Source organism: Bos indicus x Bos taurus, chromosome 19 (assembly GCF_003369695.1).
Source record: "Bos indicus x Bos taurus breed Angus x Brahman F1 hybrid chromosome 19, Bos_hybrid_MaternalHap_v2.0, whole genome shotgun sequence".
Taxonomy (NCBI): domain Eukaryota; kingdom Metazoa; phylum Chordata; class Mammalia; order Artiodactyla; family Bovidae; genus Bos; species Bos indicus x Bos taurus.
In genome coordinates this window covers 24,707,475-24,725,506 of record NC_040094.1, presented here as the reverse complement: position 1 = coordinate 24,725,506, position 18,032 = coordinate 24,707,475, and the positions used below count along the sequence as shown (strand labels likewise).

Genomic DNA, 18,032 nt, shown 5'->3' with positions numbered 1-18,032 from the left:
GCCCCACTGCCATTCATTCACATCACCTGGTCCACCCCAGAGCTAGTGGACACTCACCCCAGCATCCAACAGAGCTCTGAAAATACGACCCCCGAGATTCTCTATACTGTCTGGGGTGGACCAGGGTTCCAGGAATCTGTAATTTAGCCCTCAACCAACTGCAGCATCTCCTCCCTGCTAGCAGCCATCCCGGCGCAATGTCCACTCTAACCCCCCAGCCCCACCTGGAAGCCCTGCCGTTCCATGTCTGGGAGCCCCTGTGCTTCCTCCCACTCTCCCTCACCGCTCATGCCCCAACCACGGGCCACCCAGCTTCCACACCAGGACAGCCCTGGCCACCCTCCTCCCACCCCAGCACTGGGAACCTCTTTTCTGACAGCGCTCCCAGCCTAGAAGCTGAAAGGAAACCGATAATGAAAACCACTAGACCCGGCTCCCCAGCGGAGGAGAAGCTGCCAGCAGCTGGTGGCCAGAGACAAGTCTTTGACCTCAGTTTCCCCCACTTTCTGGCCCTACAGAGAGGAAAAGAGCCTCTCCCGGGTCTCAGACAGAAACTTCAGGGGCAAAAGGTGGGCACAGAGGGTGAGGGGAGAGGTCAGAGCACAGAACCAGCTGCTGAGGCTCGGACAGAGCTAGGATTGGCTGCAGGGGAGGGAGGGGGCGGGCCCTTGGAGGCAAGCCTGCTGCCGGCTCTGGGCTCACCGCTCACCCCTGCCCAGAGGAGGCCGCCCAAAGGCCTGCACTCTCCCTGCAGCGAAGTCACAAAGATGACCCAGACAGGAACATAACACACGTGCACAGACAAGAACACGAGCAGGTCCAGAAGCTCAGAGGTGCACCCAGAAACAAAGGGCACACAGGGTCACACACGCAGGCATACCCACCCGGCCAGGCACACACCTCACACCCAGTCAGACATGCTCACCTACACACATAGTCTCAGATACACACACATGTTCGCAGTCATCACAGGTGATGAGATGCATGACACAGACACACATGTTCATGAGCCACAGAGTCACACTCCAGCTCCGACCTCTGAATTCCCTCGAAGATTGTACCCAAGGGACAGTGAGGAAAAGCCTGGTGTCTGATGCCCCCCATCCCCCCAGGATCTTCCATCTCCATCTGGCCCAGGCAATCTGAAAGTACCCCCTCCCCACCCTCGCAGTACCGACCAGGTCCCAGCCACAGGCTCAACCAGGCTTCATGGCCAAGTTCCCTTCCACTCCTTCCCCAGCCCTCCCATCTGTTACCCACCATCCGAAGCCCCCAAAGGAGACACTGCGCTTCCTGCCAAACATGGTTGTGGCCGAGGGGCGCCTGGTCCAGCGATGTCCCCGGAGCTGTTGGCAGGACTGCCGCAGCCTGGGAGCAGCGGGGTCCACTGCCTCCCACGAGGGGCGGGGCACCCACTGTGGCACCTCCCCCATCGCCTGCCCCCCAACCCGGCTTCCTGTGGGTGAGGCCGTGGGGTGGGAGGTGTGTCCTGGCCCCCAGGACGCACCAAGACAGGCAGGGGAGGTCGCAGAGGGCAGCTTCCCCTCACCCGGAGGAACCCACAGCTCCGGAAGGGGCTCGGCTGGCAGATTGCACCACAGCCCAAGTTGGCAGCTCTGCCCCACACCTCCCAGGCTTCCTGGAACCCACAGAGGCTGAGGATTCCCATGATTGTGCCTGGGTGGGTGGGGGTGGGGGGACAGAGACCCAGCTGGGAGCCCTGCAGATGGGGGGCATCCCCTGACTCCCGGGGGCTGCCAGAGGTGGGACCTTGGCCTTTCCACTTCACCCTACCAGATAAACCAGCCCCACACCTGTGATCACACTTGCACACATGTGGACACAGTATACGTACACCCACGTGGGCCCAGGGCACACACACACATGAGCACATAGGTACATACAGGACCCACAGGTACACACTGGCACACACATGCTCACATACGTCAACAGACATCCACATACATGTGCACACGGGTACTGCACACTCATATGCAGGTGCATGCAGACAAAAACACCTGTGTGTACACCTCAGGTACACACAACTCCCCGTACAAACACACCCAGGCACACACTCAGATCACACACACACTCCTACCAGCACCCTCACTTACACAGGCACAGGTCTGTGCTGCTCAGATGCCGCCCTGGAGCATCGAGACAGAGGCCAGCAGTGCCGAGCTCCTGCAGACAGTGGCGGAGGTGGCGGGTGGCACCCTGTCTCTGCTTTTCCCTCTGGAACCACAAGCGAGTGAGTCCTCATCTCCGTCTGCACCAGGGCTGACCCTGCCTGGTGCACGGCAGGCGCTCACTCATGAGAGCCCCGTAGAAGGGCGTGGCACACACACTGCAGCAGCCTAGGGTGCACGCTCAGTCATTCAGTCGTGTCCGACTCTCTGCGACCCTATGGACTACAGCCCACCAGGCTCCTCTGTCCATGGGATTCTCCAGGCAAGAATACTAGAGTGGGTGGCCATGCCCTCCTCCAGGGGATCTTCCCAACTCAGGGATCGAACCTGCATCTCCTAGGTCTCCAGCATTGGCAGACAGGTTCTTTACCACTAGCTCCACCTTGGAAGGGTAGAGGGTCACAGACGGGCTGCCAGGCCCCCTCCACCAAGCAATGGCCTCTCCCATTGGCCCCCCTTCCCCAGAGCTGGGAGTCTGTGCTATGGGGCCAGAGGGCTATGCCCAGGTCGTAGACAGAGGGCACAGGCATTTTTATTTTCTTGACTCCTCGTCTGCAGGCAAGGCAAGAAGGGGCCTCAGACCTTTGGGGACAGCAGAGGGGCCAGCCCAGTCCAGGGCTGGGAGTGCCCAGTGTGGGGTCCTCTGCTCCGAGGCAGTGGGCTGCTCAGCAGGAGCCTGGTGGGCCTTGGTTCAGGCTGCACCCTCTACCCCCACCTTCACCAGGAAAGGAAGAATCATGTGGTTCACCTTCTAGGGTTGCACAGACCACTGGCTTCCCATTGGACGTCCACTCCACACCCGGATCTGTCATCCCTACCGCACCCACCCAGACTCAGGAGACACTCAGCAGGTACTAAGGACACCTTGGGTCCTGCCTGTCTTGCATCCAGTAGGTGTCTCTCTGAGCAAGACAGCTCTGTGCTCCATCAGCTTCTGGGGGGAACACCGGTCCAGGCCAGGCCAACCACGGCTTCATCCTCCTGGTTCAGGAGTGGACAGGAGACCTAAGCAAACCCACCCTGACTCGCTCCCAGAATGCTTCCCTGCTCTCCTCCCTAGGGTTGCTGAACCACAGGATGGAGCCCCAGATGCAACTCACAGCCTTGGCCCAGGAGTCATGTGGGGTGACTAATAATAATAACAAAATTCCTTTTGCAAAGTACTTACTTTAGCAGTTAGAGGGAGTTCCTGGCGAGCCCATCATTGGAGCACAGCATCTGATGTGTTTTCGCGTGAGAGAGAGAGAGCTGGGGCTGCCGTCACAGCAAGTGTGGACACTTCCGCCCCCATCTTATCTACCCTTATCAGTATGCATATGTGCCATGTGTGCTGTGTGTCAATGTATTCTAGGGAAGACACGGCTGAGAGATGCTCTCATTCAGGCCCCTACAGTCTGTAGACACCCAGGTTATCACCCAGGTAGGAGACCACTTGGGCCAAGTATTCACAGACCCAGAAGGGACACAGGCCTAGGTCCAAGCATTTGAAGATCACAAGGGCAGCCCAAGGACCAGGCAGAGAGGAGCATTTCAAGACCAGGTTGGATTCTCCCATCTTGCACGGCAATCACAAAAGACCTGGAATCGTGGGTTTCAGACACCTAGCGAAGGAGCAGCAATGGCCAGGCTGCATCAGCAAGAAGGGGCGCAGAACTCACAGTCTGGACTTGAACTTGAGAGTCCAGAAGGACCTGTGCCCTCCTCGCCCCCCAGGGCCCAGACAGAGGGAAGCAAAGTTCCCAGATAGCTTTTAATTTTACCCCATAAGCTCGGGAGGGAGGTGAGAGCCATTCTAGAGCCTCATCCACTCTCCTCTCCTCAGCGCTCAGGTTCCCAAGCTTTGGAGCTGTGTGACCTCCAGCAACTTACCTAACCTCTCTAGGCCTCAGTTTCCTCCTCCCTAATAGGAGATAAGTGCCAAAGAATTGATGCCTTCAAACTGTGGTGCTGGAGAAGAGTCTCTTGGACTGCAAGGAGATCAAACCAGTCAATTTGAAAAGAAATCAACCCTGAATATTCATTGGAAGGACTAATGCTAAAGCTGAAGCTCCAATACTTTGGCCACCTGATGTGAAGAGCCGACTCATTGGAAAAGATCCTGATGCTGGGAAAGATGGAGGGCAAAAGGAGAAGAGGGCAGCAGAGGATGAGATGGTTGGATGGCACCAACGACTCAATGGACATGAATATGAGAAAACACCAGGAGATAGTGGAGGACAGGGAAGGCTGGCGTGCTGCGTCCATGGGGTCGCCAGGAGTCAGACATAACTTAGCAACTGAACAATAGGGGATGGCTGCCACCAACCTCACAAGATTATAAACATTAACACAGCCCAGGGCTCCCACACCATTCCCGGAGCTGTTACATGTATTATTAGGATTCCACCTTCTCCTTTGGTCTCTCTCAGCCTCCTGCTGCCCCTGCTCTGACCCCTCGGTTTTTCTTCTGGGTGGAGGTGGGCAATAAGGGGCCCATGGCTCCCTGAGAAGGACTGTGAGTCGAGAGAAAAGAGAAGCACTCCGCGTGCCAGGCCCAACCCTCCTGCCTCACCGAGCACAACCCAGCTTCCTCCCAAACCACTGCTGACTCAGCATGTGGGCAGTCAGGAGGGTAGATGAGGACAAGTGACCGGGAAAGGGGCGCTGGGGCAGTGCTGGGTCTGAACTGACTGTAGGCCAGCACTGACCTTTCCATCTCACCACTGCTTCTGAGATGACACCACTTTCTCCCCATTTTACAGTAGGGGACACGGAGGCACAGAGAGGTTAAGGAACCAGCGCGATGGTAACAGAGCTGGGTCTGACTCCAGAGCCCAATTTCTCAGCCGCTGTCCTGCACAATGATCTGCAACAGCAAATCAAACCTGCCCCCATGACTCTGGGAACTTATAGAAATACCCAGTTCGTGCAGAGCCCATTTTACAGATGGGGAAACTAAGGCCCTGAAAGCAAGACTCATCTCAACAGCTGGGAAGAAACAACAATGAAGCAGGAAGGAACACACACCCAAGTCCTTCTCTCCTGAGGTTGCTACCTCACCCTTCCACAGAGGAAGGGCCCACTTTGGATCACCAAGACCCAAGGCCCTGGCTTCCCTGGTGGGAGCCTGTGGGTGTTTCCAGTCCAGCTGAGGAGGCAAGTCCCAGCCAGAGTCCCAGCCCTGGGACAGGGCTCCAGGGAATCCACCCAGTTCTCTGGGCTTTAGAGAAACTCGGAGCTGAGAAAACTGGCCTGGATCAGAGGAGGAAAGGCAGCCCCAGGCCCTGCCAACAGCCCCTCCATCCTGTCTGCAGGTCCTCAGGCAGGAGGGAAGGGTGAGACAGTGTGGTTTCCTCCACTTGTCCCCTCAGCCACCAGCGGGAGCTGAAAGATGAAGCAGCTCCTTTCCCAGGCGTGGGGATGAGGCAGTTACAGGAAGCCAAGGAAACAGATGCTCCTAGAGAAGCAGGCACTAGATCATTCGGCCTGGATCCTCCCCTACTCCAGACAGCGTAAGCTGGCATCAGTACTGAGCCCGCAGTGCTCAGCTCTCCTCCTGGCTCGACCACTGAATCACCTCGAGCAAGTCGCATGCTCTTAGAAGGCTTCAGTTCACCTGGTGAGCCTCTGCTTTCTTTATAAGCCACAGGTAAGGACAAAGCACAACGACAGAAGGACACTCTGGTCCCCAGGAGAACAGGGTGCCATGGCATTTGGAGCCAGCAGACCCACACTGGGTTGGGCATGTACGCCTTGGGATGAAGATTAAACCTCTCACATCCGCTTGGTGATTTACAGTGCCCTGGTCACCTCCCCCTCACCCTGTCTCAAGGGTTAGACTGAAGTTCCCATTGCACAAGTTCTGAAAAGCAAGACGATGACCAAAAGAATTACAAGAGGAGTGGTTGTGAAAGCTGGGTTCCAAGGGCGGGACCCTGACATGCGACGACTGTGCAATTTACTCTGATTTGTTCTGTAATCCAGTCTATCAAGAGAACTCCCAGCAACGTGACTGGGGACTGGAGAAGCTGAAACATGTGCCATTATTTCAAATTATTTTTAAATAATAATAAGGTATCAGCCTGCAATGTGGGAGACCCAGGTTTGATCCTTGGGTTGGGAAGATCCCCTGGAAAATGGAATGGCAACCCACTCCAGAATTCTTGCTTGGAGAATTCCATTGACAGAGGAACCTGACAGGCTATAATCCATGGGGTCGCAAAGAGTCAGATGTGACTGAGGAACTAACACACTTACCCATCAGATAAGAAAGGTTAAAAAAATTAATAATGATAGTGTGAGGATATAAGGAAACAGGCACCCCATCATTAGTGTGTAGATATTTGGCAAGACTTATCCTTTTTTTTTTTAATTTGGCTGCGTGAAGTCTTAGTTGTGGCACGCAGAATCTTTGATCTTAGTTGTAGCAATGTGGGATCTAGTTTCCTGATCAGGGATTGAACCCAGGCCCCCTGCATTGGGAGCACAGAGTCTTAGCCAGTGGGCCACCATGAAAAAGCCAAGATCTATCAAAATTTTAAGTGCACACACTGTTCGTGCCAATTATTTTGTTTTTAGAGATTTATCTCACTGGTAAACTCATATAAGTTGACAAGAACTATGCACACAGATGTTAACTGTATCATTGTTTATAACAGCAAATAGAATTAGTAACATAAATAACCATTATTTCACTATATTGTGGAACAAGCACACCATGGAACACTATGCAGCCATGAAGAGGGAGGTAGGATTTATATATTATTACATAAAGATATTCTAAAAACTAAACAAACAAAAAGATACCCAACAGCTCATGTAACAGGATCCCCTTAGTTTAAATAAATATGTAAATGCTTGCATATGCCTAGACAACTTCTGGTCCAGGACTGGTTGAATGCAACTGGAATTGGAAATCTGGGGGGAAGGAACTTTTCACTTTATGTCCTTCTGTGCTGTTTGATTTTTTTTTATCAAGAACATGTAATAATTTAAAGGAAAAGTGTTAAACAGATGGTTTGCTAAGAAGAAAGAAGATGAAGAAGAGGAGGAGGAGGGGAGGGGTGGAAGCTACAAAAGCTGATTTCTTTAAAACCTTCTTAAGCTATTTAGAGCTCAAACTGACCGCTGATCCCAGACCTGAGACTGCCTCTTCTATCCTGAACATAAGTCTGTTACCCTGATGATAAGCCTGTCTTACCCCAGAGAGGGGGAACCCAGGTCTCTCAGAGTCTGACTCCACATGGTTCTTCCACGCACTCTGGGTTGTTGTTTTTTATTTGATTGCTTTGTTTTGGGCTGTGCCATTCAGCCTGTGGGATCTTAGTTCATCAACCACAAACCGGGGCCCTCAGCAGTAAGAGCACAGAGTCCTAACCACTGGACCACCAAGGAATTTCCCATCCACTCTCCTTTTAAGCAAAGCGTTTGTGTCTCCATCTCAAGTAAGAAAACTCCAACAAGACCAATATACCACTTTTCTGGGGGAAATTTGACAGCACACATCGGAGTCCTTATGTACCTGCCAAGAAGCTTCCAAAATGCAGATCAGGGTCAGTTTGGGCATCTGCATATTTATATGCGCACTACTCTCTAGGTATATTATGCTTCAATAAGTAGCTTTAAAAAAATGCATGCCTTTTGACCTAGAAATACCAAAGGGGGAAAAAATCAGAGCTGTGTGCCAAGTTGTACTTTTGAGGGTCTCAAGCTAATTGCTACCATAACTACGAAACGCTGGGGGTGATCTAAATTTCCAACAGTAGGAACAGGCGAGAGAAAGACAACACCGCTCAGCAATACAGCTCAACTCAGCCAATAAAAATTAGATGGGAAAAATGTGGGAAAAAACGTTTCCATAAAATGCCAAAAAGCAAAACTTGAATTTGCCATGTTGTTGGCCACCATTTACATAGCATTTACATTGTATTGTGGGCTTGAGCTTAGTCGCTCAGTCGTGTCCATCTCTTTGCGACCCTGTGGACTGTAGCCCACCAGGCTTCCCTGTCCATGGGACTCTCCAGGCAAGAATACTGGAGTGGGTTGTCACGCCCTCCTCCACAGGATCTTCCCGACCCAGGGATTGAACCCAGGGCTCCCGCATCACAGGCAGATTCTTTACTGTCTAAACCACCAGGGAAGCCCTTACATTGTATTAGGTAGTATAAGTAATCTAGAGATGATCTAAAGTATATGAGAGACCTAAATGACCATCAACAGAAGAATGGATAAAGAAGAAGTGGTGTACTACTCAGACATAAAAAACAATGAAATGTTGCCATTTGCTGCAACTTGGGTAGACCTGGAAGGTATTACACTTAGTGAAACAAGTCAGACAGAGACAGACTGTTACCATTTATACTCCAAATCTAAAAACAAAACAAAGGAATGAATATAACAAAACAGAAACAGACTCGGAGATGTAGAGAACAAACCAGTAGATACCAGAGGGCAGAGGGAAGGTGGTAGGGGGCAAGGCAGGAGTAGGGGATTAAGAGGTACAAACTATATAATAAATTTAAATGGAGTACAATCTTTAAGTTTTTAATTTAAAAAAATAAACTATACGGGAGAATGACAGAAGCTATATGCAAATACTACACCATTTTATATAAGAGACTTAGCATCACAGGGTTTTGGTACCCTATGGGGTGGGAGATTTATCTCACTGGTAAATTCATATAAGTTGACAAGAACTATGCACACAGATGTTAACCGTATCATCGTTTATAATAGCAAATAGAATTAATAATGTAAATACCATTATTTCACTATATTGTGGAACAAGCACACGATAGAACACTATGCAGCCATGAAGAGGGAGGTAGGATTTATATGTTACTACATAAAGATATCCTAAAAACTAAACAAACAAAAAGATACCAAACAGCTCATATAACAGGATCCCCTTAGTTTAAATAAATATGTAAATGCTTGCATATGCCTAGACAACTTCTGGTCCAGGACTGGTTGAAGAGACCAGTCTATCCATAGAGTCCACAGAGTCTATCCACCTCTCTATGGAGATGGGTGGGGAGTCCTGGAAGCAATCCCCCAAAGACACTGGGGTATAGCTGCCCATGTGATACCAGGCGAGCAAGTTGCAGTAAGTCTCTGAAGAGGATAAAACAGGCTAACACGCTCAGAATCATGGTTTTCAAGTTGGTGCTGTTGTTTAGTTGATAAGATGTGTCTGACTCTTTGCGACCCCATGGACTGTAGCCTGCCAGGCTCCTCTGTCCATGGGATTCTCCAGGCAAGAATACTGGAGTGGGATGCCATTTCCTTCTCCAGGGGATGTTCCCCACCCAGGGATCAAACCAGAGTCTCTTGCATTGGCAGGTGGATCCTTTACTGCTGAGCCACTAGAGAAGCTGTTGTTCAGGAGGTGAGATTAAAAAATCATGATTTTTTTCCCCTTCTTTGTGCTTTCCTAAACTTGCTAAGTTTTCTTAAATAAGCAGGTTTTGCTTTATAGTGAGAAAAACACAATAAATGTTATTTAAAATAATGACATATAAAAGGTAGCAAAAGGAAACAAGAAAGCGGACGGGCCCTGTGTTCTATTAATAAAATAGTGGTTCTCCCATGCTATGGGTGTGAGAACCGCCTGGGGCTTGAATAGCATAGGGTCAAACCCCAGCCCTGAGGCCTGCAAGCAGTGTGAACTTGGGCAAGTTTCTCAACCTCACTGTGCCTCAGAGCAGACTCCCCATCTATAAAATGGGGATATTAATGGTACCTACCTCATCAGGCTCTTGGGAGAGGTATATGAGTTAATGCGTGGTAAGCCTTCAAATCAGTGCCTGGCACAGATCTGTAGACCTGTTAGCCAGTACAATGGCTAAAATTCGGATCCCATTGTTCTGGGATGGGAACATCGTTCTGGAATCTGCATCTTTAACAAACTCCCCCAAATGATTCTAATCCGGTGAGAAACACTGGAATGAAACCCAGTAAGATACTCCCTTTATCTTTGGTGGCCCTTGGAGTTATCTACAGGAAAGCTTGGGCACTAGGAGCTGTCTGAGGGGCATTCTCCCTAAAGGAGATGGCAAAGGCAGCTCTTGGCTCTCCCCTATTCTGCTGGGTCACTTCCCACCCTCCCCCTTCTACTGCAGAGCCTCACCTGGCTGCTTCCCTTCCAAAATGGGTGAGAAGGTGGGCGTCAGCACCCTCTACAGGCAAGTCTGGGTAGTGCAAGGAGCAAAAGTGGGCATCCTGCTTCTTGCTTCTAGGATGGGAGCCATATCGCCTCAGGCAAAAGGGATGGAGGGATGGAGGAATTCTCTGTATCGCAGGAGACAAGCAGCAACCACCTGCTGTCAGAACACATGGGTCCCAGCCCGGATTCTGACTGTAAATGTAGCTGTGGGGAAATCACGTAGACTGCTGTCGCCTCACTTTGTCCACCTATAAAGAATAACTGCCAACATTTCTTGAGAATCTCCCGTGAACAAGTTATGCCATACCTTTTTATTTCATTTACTCCTTACCACAATCATGTCCTCCATCCTGGAGCCTCAGAAAGATTAAGATTGGACTTCCCTAGTAGTCCAGTGGCTAAGACTCCATGCTCCCAATGCAGGGAGCCCTGGTTTGATCCCTGGTCAGGCAGTGAGATCCCACGTGCTGCAGGTAAGAGTCTGAATGCCACAAGTAAATATCCAGACTGCCGCAACTAAGACCTGGCACAGTCAAATAAGTAAAAATATTTTTTAAATAATAATAATAATAAAAATATTGGTGGCTCAGTGGTAAAGAATCCGCTTGCCAATGCAGGAGACACAGGTTCAGTCCCCGATCTAGGAAGATCCTACATGCCACAGGGCAACTAAGCCTGTGTGCCACAACTATTGAGCCTGTAAGCCTATAGAGCCCAGGAAGCACAACTACTGAACCCCATGCGCCCAGAGCCTTTGCTCCACAATAAGAGAAGCCACCGCAATGAGAAGCCTGCCCACCACAAATGGAGAGTAGCCCCAGCTCTCCGCAAACAGAGAAAAGCCCACACAGCAACAAAGACCCAGAACAATAAATAAATAGATTTCTATAAAATAATTTTTTAAAGGTTAAGGGACATGCCCAAGGTCACAGGACCCATAAGCGGCTGTAGCAGAATTCAAACCCAGAGCCCCTGCTTTTAACAATTCTGCCATTTCCACCGAAAGTGAGGGCAGTGCTTGATGTGAGATACAGCCAGGCTGAGCACCAGCAAAGCCCGAGACTCTCCCTGGCCCCCTGCCAATGCCCAGCTGAGGAGCAGCCCCAGCTCGGGCCAGGATGAGCAAACCCTGAGATCCCCAGGGTTGGCAAGCTGGGTGGGAGTCCCTCTTCAGACAGATGAACAGTGACTCAGGCAGAAGCAGCCAGGTGGAGGACAGGCAAGAGGAGTGAGCTCTCTCTGATACTTTAAAAAAATGACCTGCAGCTCAAAGCCAGCATGTGCATTTATCCTGACTTCCCCAGATAAAGAAGGGGTTCCTTGTGGGATCTGTGCCTCCAAGCCCAGAGGAAACCCTGCTGGAGCCCCGGCTTCATGGCACCTCCACCAACCCTGTCCCTTGCCCCTTTGAAGGGAGCAGGGCTGACTTAGACTCACGTAATAAACAGAGACAGAAAAGGCCTACTCCTCTCAGGGTCCCCTCTTCTTTCCCCACCACTGGCCCTGCCCTCAGAAGGACACTTCACAGGTAGGTGCCTCCTGTATTACATGAGAGTTGGGGGTGGGATTGGGGCTGGATCGTGCAGCTCAGTGAAAACCTGGACCAATGTCTCATCTGAGGCCAAGGGGATCTGTGGCTGGAAGTGCACGTGCCTGCACGCTCCACTGTGTCCAACTGTGTGCGACCCCATGGACTGTAGCCTGCCAGGCCCCTCTGTCCATGGAATCTTCCAGGCAAGAATACTGGAGTGGGTTGCCACTTCCTCCTCCAGGGGATCTTCCCAAGTAGAGTCACCGCCAAAGAAATAGCCCAGTGAGTATGAAATAGCCCAATACATACTGATGGTGTCCCCATTTTAAAGATGAAGAAATGGACACAGAGAGACTGAGTAATGTGCTCAAGATTATACTCCAAAGAAGCGACTGTGGCAGACTGTCCATCCCATAATATACCCCCCATCCCACATGCTCTTCTTACCCCGTGATGGTAACACTCCTCCACTAAGTGATGGTGTATATGCTCCCCCTCCTCTAGCATCCATGTGGATCTGCGACTCTGGCAGAAGTGATGTTGCATCATTTCCAAGGCCAGATGACAAAAGGTGAAAAGGCATGTGGGATCCTCCCAGACGAGGGATCAAACCTGTCTCCTCCATTGGCAGGCAGATTCTTTACCTCTGAGCCACCAGGGAAGCCCCGGATCTGTTCTTGACACTTGCTGCTGTCCTTTCCTGGGCTTCCCTGGTGTCTCAGACAGTACAGAATCCGCCTGCAATGTGGGAGACCCAGGTTCGATCCCTGGATTGGGAAGATTCCCTGGAGAAGGGCATGGAAATCCACTCCAGTATTCTTGTCTGGAGAATTCCCATGGACAGAGGTACCTGGCGGGCTACAGTCCATAGGGTTGCAAAGAGTCAGACATGAGTGAGCAAGTAAGCACAGAGGCTCTTTCTTGCCCCTTAATTCAGCCACCACACTGTGAGGAAGCTCAGTCTAGCACACAGAGAAACCTGTGTAGCGAGGAACCAAGACCTCAGGCCAACAGCCAGGATCAAAGGCCAGACATGTGAGTCACTGAGCCTTCAGACAATTCCAGCCCCAGAAGATGATGGCAGAGCAGATACAGGTCTCCCTTCAATCCCTGCCCAAACTGCAGATTCATGAGCACAATAAGCATCGCTGTTGTTTCAGGTCATAAGCTTCTGGATGGTTTATTAAGCAGCACCAGATAACCTGAACAGGGAACCAAGCGAGCTGGCTCCAGGGCTGTGCACCCGGCCACCCTGCAGTGAGAGACAGCATAGAGAAGGGGTACAGAGCTTAGGTCTGGAGTCAGACATACGGTCATGTTCATTCATTCACCCATTCATCCCATGTTTACTACATCCCCACTGTGTTCCAGACTCTCCACTAGTGTGGAGGGTATTCCAGTGAACAAGACAGACAAATCCCTGCCCTGGGAGGGCAGGGGAGTGGAGTACCAGAGAGGGATAACGTTACACAGGTATTTATATAGGATGATGCGATCCAAAGGGGACTGGGTGGGTGGAGAGCCCTGTTTAGAGGGGATGATCTGAGTTGACCTCTCTGAAGGGGAGACTGTAAGGATGAGACGGACATAGCTTTGTGAAGAGCGGAGGGGACAGCAGCAAGTGTCAAGAACAGACCCGGGGCTTCCTTGATGGCTCAGTGGTAAAGAATCCGCCTGCCAATGCAGGAGACACGGGTTTGATCCTTGGTCTGGGAGGATCCCACATGCCTTGGAGCAGCTAAGCCCATGTGCCACGACTGTTGAGCCTGTGCTCTAGATCCTGGGAACCACAACTACAGAAGCCTGCATGCTCAAGTCTGTGCACTCTAGAGCCTGTGCTCCTCAACAAGAGAAGCCACCTCACTGAGAAGCCTGTGCATCACAACTATAGAGTGGCCCCTGCTGGCCTCAACCAGAGAAAAGCCTGCACAGCAGAGGAAGACCCAGTACAGCCAATAAATAAATAAAGAAATGAAAAAAAAAAAAGAACAGTCCTGGCTACACTATTTCCTAGCTGTGTGACCTTGCAGAAGTGATCCAGCGTCTCTGAGCCACCACTTCCTCATAAGATGGGGATGCTTTCAGAACCCACCTCATAGGATTGTGCTGAGGAGCCAGTGAGCTAAAACATGGATCATGACGTATGACCAGGGCCTGGCACAGGAAGAGGAGCTCCATAAATTTCAGTGATTATGCTAAGGCCAAGGCTACTGGTGGGCTGCCTGGAGCCCCAGAGACCATTCTGCTCCCCATCAGACACTGCCAGGCATGGCTCCAAGGGAAGACAATACGAGCAGGGGAGGAGGACGGACCCTCCCACTGCTGCACTGGTGGCCAAGCCACTGAGGATGGGTCAAGTAGACGCAGGGTGCACACCCCTGCCTGAAGATGCTGACACCCAGCCTAGCTTCCCCCCACCCGCTGCAGCCAGCCTGACTCATCTCCTCCACCCAGGGCTCACCCAGCCATCATCCTCAACTCAGAGCTTAAAGGATGGGGCTGGAAATTGGACCGGCTGTCTCATGACAAGCCCGCCTGAACAGCAGTGGGCAGCCACATGGCCAGTGGGGGAGAAGCAACCTCCTCAAGGCAGAGGGAGGGAGACCGGGACAGGAATGCCGGAGAGCTGGGCAGGGCAGAAGACGCAGGGACCTCAGGGGACCGGGAAGTCCTGCTGGGTAAAACACCACTTGCCATCAGACAGGCACAGCCCCAAGGACCTGGAGAGCACTGGGTGGGTGGCCAGCTCACATCCCCAGAGAAAGAACACAAATAAGTCAGAGCACACAGCAGTGCACACAGACACAAGCTCAGAGGAGCACTGCTTAATCACAGAGATGTGCAGACATGGCAATCCAGCAACATGCCCTCCAGGGACCCACATGCACAGACGTGCACATACATACAGGTGGACCTCACCGTGCCTGAATGCCTGTCACTCCCCTCTAGGTCTTGCTCACCACCAGTCATCTAATTGGCAGGGTCCCCCGGGTGCCCAGATCCGATGCCATCTGCTGAGCCAGGCCTGGCAGGGCCCAGCTCACACACCCAGCATGATCCGGGAAGGAGGCGGACAGCCCTGGATCTGAATTAGGGAAAGAGGTGGAACCCCCGCTGGCCCAGAGAGCAAGTTGCAAACTCAGAACCCAGGCCTGGTCTCAGGCCAGGTTCCCCAGAGTTCAATCCTTGCCTTGGTGTCCCACCTGCCTTGGGAGCCCCAACAGCTGGTTTGCACTCTTGAGCAGGTGGAGTGGAATCTACTCAAGGATGGTGGCAAACAGAGCAAAAAACAAACAAAAAAGTGTAGCGTGGCAGACTTGATGCAAAACTTCCCTCTAGAGAAGCACCAAAGCATTGAAAAGGGGTGGGCAAGAAGAGAGTGTCATCTGGCTCTTTAAAAGGGGAGGACATGGGACCTCCCTGCTGGTCAGTGGCTAGGACTCTGCACTCCCAATGCAGGGGGGCCCTGGTCCAGGAACTAGATCCAGCATGCTGCAACGTAGATCCCACACGCCGTGCAGCCAGATAAATAAATAAACATATTTTAATGGGGGGGGCAGAAATGGATAGGCTGGCATTACTGACTTTGTTTTTAAACTAAACTTGTTAAAAATAAGAGGAACCCCAAACTGTAGAGGAGTCTTTAAATGATTGTAAGTGAAGACAGTGGCTGTTGCAACCGCCCACCCTAGGCTGGGTGTGACCTTGCCTGAAGGCAGAAAGTTGGGCACCATGACCGTCGTGTGGCCAGCCTGAGCGGCCCCTGCGCAAAGTCAGAGGCAGCCGGACACCTTCCCTACTGTACGACCTCCCCCTGGGGAGGGCCACGTTGCTCAGAGATGGGAGAGGACCGGGAGACAAGGGTCACCATGGTACCATGGCAACAGGCCTTGGCAGAGGCACATCCTTGCCTTCTCCAATCACGGCTCACAACGGGACCCAAGTGTTTGCAGACAGCGCCTCACCTGCCAACGTGGGTGGTGGCCCAGGAAGCAGAGGCAGATGCACTGGAGCAAGGAGGAGGAGGGGGCTTATAGGTGCTGTTCCCTGAAATATGATACCTGCCCTGGCTTATGCCAGAGGGCCCCCAACTAATCCTCAACCAGTGCCATAGCACCCCATTGCTCTCCCGCCAGCCCAGCCTGTCCCTGCCACTCCACACACCCCCAATCCCTGGGCACCAAGGTTGCCCAACTTGCCCCACAGCCCTGGTTCCTCCATCACTCTGGGTTGCCCTCTGCCAATTCGTTCTCCCCGCCCTTCCCGTTTTCCATTTTCTCTCACCCTCCCCCACCCCTGTGCCCTCTCCTCCCCACTGACTGTAGCCCAGACCAGTGCCCACGACCATCTGCCAACTCCAAACGCCAGCATCCACCCGCCTGCCACCCCTCCTTCAACCACCTGCTTCTGAGATGCGTGTTCCCCTCGCCCCCTCTGCCCACCCTCGGGGCTCCCATGTGCTAGACTGGACAGAGCACTGGGAAAGGCACGTCTGAGCAACTGGCATATTGCCTCCAACTCACAGAATGCAGAGCAGAACCATGCAGGGGTCTGGGAGACTGCGCCACATTCCAGGAAGAACTGACCAGGTCAGGGGCCAGACCCCTGAGTCCCAGATTCTCTGACCAGGATGGGGGTCTTTAGAGGTCACCTAATCCAACCTCCTTCACCACTTTAAGTGATGACTATGTGAACCATCTAGTACATACTGTCTTCCCAAATACACAGAAATATTCCATCATGGAGCCCTCGCTACGGACCCATTGCCATGTTCAAAAATTTAGTAAATACCTACACCCCAGAGAAGAAAACTGAGGCGGAGAGAAGATTGGAAATTTGTCCAGAGTCACACAGTGTCTGACACCTCAAAAAGTACTTCAAACCATCTCGGTCCCATGTCTTACTCCAGTCACTTCTGCAATGACCGGTTCCTGCAGGCTTCGAGCAACAGCCTACGGCGCCACGTGGCAAGGCTTCCTCAAGGACTCTGGGATCTTCTCTGAAGCCACAGTGTGGGATGCCCACACGAGCCTGCTGGGGCTTCACATGTGCAGCCTGGAAGCATGCGGGACTTAAGGTCCATGGTCGGGACAGAGCTGATGGATGAACACTTTCCTGTTTCTCTCCCCAACAGGGCAGTTCTGAAATGCATGGTCCTGGGGAGACCTCCCAGGAGAGAGCAGTGGGAAAATTAAAAGCATGCATCCTCCAGTTCTGCTTTGGGAAAACACAGGTGGAGACACAGAGAGAGAGTTGAGAGGTGGAGCTGGGATTCAACCCAGGTCTGAGTCACAACACAGCCTTGTCTGCTGCTGCCACCACCATCCATGCCAACGTCCCCGTCCCTTAAGGTTCAAGTCATTCTGAACCACAGTGACTCAGCCACACTTGATCCAGACCTGGCCATGGGAAGGGGTGGGGGGTGGCAAGGGTGCCTGTGGCAGGAGGGTCTTCTTCTCTGGAACTGAGGCCGTGCATGTGTGTACTAGGTCGCTTAAGTCGTGTCTGACTGTTTGGGACCCCATGGACTGTAGCGCACCAGGCTCCTCTGTCGATGGGATTCTCCAGGCAAGAACACTGGAGCGGGTTGCCATTTCCTATTCCAGGGGATCTTCCAGACCCAGGGATCGAACCCATATCTCTGACATCTGCATTGAGAGGCGGGTTCTTTACCACTAGCGCCATCTGGGAAGCCCGGAACTGAGGCCACCTCCCAACAAATCACCCAACACCCTGGGCTAAGCGGGCTGAGTGGGAATCCCAGCCAGATGTGCCCACGCCTACTCAACTTTAGCATCTGCCTCTGCCCAGAAATTCGGTGACTCCAAGCCCCCATCCCATCCAATCCCTCCACAATTCTCAACATCTTAGAAAGGAGGAGGAACCTGAGGTAGCTTTTGGAAGCCTGAGCAGCTGGATCTATAAGACACCCACCCTGCCCCACTCCAGAACTCAGAATATCCAACACACTTGCTTGGAGATGAGGGAAGAACACCCCCCCAACTGCTGCCCACCTCTCAAAGATGTGCGAGGACTTTCCTGGGGGAAATCACTGATGGAGACCTCACATGCCCTGAGTCACTCTGCCTCCTGACTCCTCCGCAGCTGGGCGAGCTCTCTGTTTACTCCTTACTCTGCAGCAGGAAGGCCAGGGGAGGGGGGAACGGGT

The 18,032-nt window shown here is 52.2% G+C and overlaps 1 protein-coding gene across 4 annotated transcripts in view; it reads right to left on the bottom strand.

Annotated features, from left to right (window-relative positions):
* The window catches only part of RAP1GAP2 (RAP1 GTPase activating protein 2), a 217,756-nt gene that overhangs the window by 184,095 nt on the left and 15,629 nt on the right, over window positions 1-18,032 (bottom strand). The window lies entirely within an intron of this gene.